The sequence below is a fragment of the Crocuta crocuta genome, unplaced genomic scaffold (genome assembly GCF_008692635.1).
Source record: "Crocuta crocuta isolate KB4526 unplaced genomic scaffold, BGI_CrCroc_1.0 scaffold114, whole genome shotgun sequence".
NCBI classification, from domain to species: domain Eukaryota; kingdom Metazoa; phylum Chordata; class Mammalia; order Carnivora; family Hyaenidae; genus Crocuta; species Crocuta crocuta.
The window spans coordinates 362,480-364,837 of record NW_027530000.1 but is presented as its reverse complement, the minus strand read 5'-3'; positions in this window follow the sequence as shown (position 1 = coordinate 364,837).

The window sequence follows — 2,358 nt, the reverse complement described above, 5'->3', positions numbered from 1 at the left end:
CGTCCTCCCCGCCCGCGGCCCCCGCCCAGCCCCGGGTTGAACACAAGCCAGCTATGGGGGGGGCCTTCCGACAGCTGGGAAGCTGTTCGCACGACTGCACAGAGCTGCCGGGCGCCGAGAACACCGCTGTTGTGCAGGAAAACACCTGTTGGGAGCCGTGTGTAAGGTGCTCAGGACTGAGCCTCCGTGACAGGACTCCGTCTGGAAAGAGGTGAGACACAGAGATACAAGGAGAGGCAGATGGACAGGCTGGATGTGGACACACGACAGATGATGGACAGATGGATAGACAGTAGAAATTTACTTCTTTTTTATTTTTATCTGAGAGAGAGAGGGAGTATGGACNTCATGACCTAAGCGAAAGTCGGACGCTTAACCGACTAAGCCACCCAGGCGCCCCAATCTACTTCTTTTTAAAAAGATGGCAAAGAAAAGGGGAAGAGAGAGAAGAAAAATCTAGCACAAAGAGGGAACAGTCATACAAGCAGCAAAACAAAGCAAAAGCATGGGAAAAGCAAGTAAGAAGGGAAACCCTTCAGGCTGCAAGCCAAACGCCCACCGCAAACTGCAGCAGCAGAGGAGAGCGTGACCTCAGCGTCAGAACTCAGACTCCGCAGAGTCCCCTCCACGCGCACGGTTCCACCTCAGAGCACGGGCTCCTGGAAAGCACCAGGGGTCAGCGGATCCCCAAATCGGAGCAACGGCAGGCTGGGAGGAGGCTACATTCGAGAAGCACCCGAAACGGTTGCTGCAAGATGGCGGAGGAGCAGGGCGCTCCGGGCATTTCGCCTGCACCCATCTCTCAAACAGAGAAGGCCTGAAGTGTAGGACACTGAGCCACAGGAGGTTGGGAAGAGACAGAGACAGAGCACACTGGGAAGGACACCTCACAAGTGCTGAGTGCGAACTGGGACCAGAGACACGGAGGGCGGGAGGGAGCCCGGCTCGCGTGCAGCTGCGGGGAGGCATAAACCGGCAGGCGGAGTCCCGGGGAAGGAAAGAAAAGCTGAGATTGCTCGGAGAACCGTCCCTGGAGAAGAGAAGAACCCTCGGCTTGCAAAGACAGCGTTCTGTAGCCCTGGCTGGGGCGCTGGCTTTCACCTCGGTGCCCTGGTCCCAGAGGCGCCAGAAGAACTGCACTGCCGGCGCCCGGCACCGTCCATGGCGGCGGCGGCCGGTGAGCCAGCAGCAACGCCTGCGGAGGTGCTCCGGCGCGGGGTGAAGCGGCAGTGGCACGTGCGACATCGGCCCACTGAAGCGGTGGCGGCGGCGANGGGGCGCTGGCTTTCACCTCGGTGCCCTGGTCCCAGAGGCGCCAGAAGAACTGCACTGCCGGCGCCCGGCACCGTCCATGGCGGCGGCGGCGCGCTGTGGCGACGCGGACTCTGCGGACCTGAAGTTGCTAAGTTCCCCAAACACACTCGGGTTGTATCGCTGCTTGACCCTGGCACATCTGCAGCTGACACTTCCCCCACCCCGCACGCAACCCCCGGCAGCAGGGAAGCAGCGACCTGCGGGACTGGGCAGGGCGGTGTAACAAAGCCCACGGACGGGGACCTGGAAACGAGGCAGAGCGTGGGGCACAGAACTCAGCCCACCTTGGCTACATCCTCAGCACAGGGAGATCGGACCCGAAGAAGGGATTTGCAACTCTTGGTTGAGAAGGGACTGGGGCGACGCCATTCTTCTCCCCACAACCACCAAGGCAGGGCCTCAGAGAGGCCAGCGGAACACAGTGGAGACAAGCCCCGCCTACACCCAACCACGCCCATCCCTGCCACACAGCTGTTTTGTTGTTGTTGTAGCTGTTTTTACCTGGGCCTGGGTTTGCGTGTTNCTGTCATTCAGAATAGAAGGAGAGATTAAAGTCTTTCCCAATAAACAAAAATTGAAAGAATTTGTCACCACTAAGCCAGCCCTACAAGAAATCCTGAGGGGGACTCTCTGAGGGAAATGTTGCAAAGAACGCAAGATGCTAGAACACACCACCACAAGCATGAACCCCACAAAGGACACAAAAAATCTCAACCCACACATTTCAATAATAACACTAAATGTAAATGGGCTGAATGGTCCAATCAAAAGACACAGGGTAGCAGAATGGATAAAAACACAAAATCCATCTATTTGCTGTCTACAAGAAACACATTTTAGACTGGAAGATACCTTCAGATTAAAAGTAAGGGGATGGAGAAACATATATCATGCTACTGGAAGTCAAAAGAAAGCTGGAGTAGCTATACTTATATCAGACAAATTTGACTTTAAAGTAAAGACAATGACAAGGGATGCAGAAGGGCATTATATAATAATTACAGGGTCTATCCATCAGGAAGAGCTAACAATTATAAATGTCTA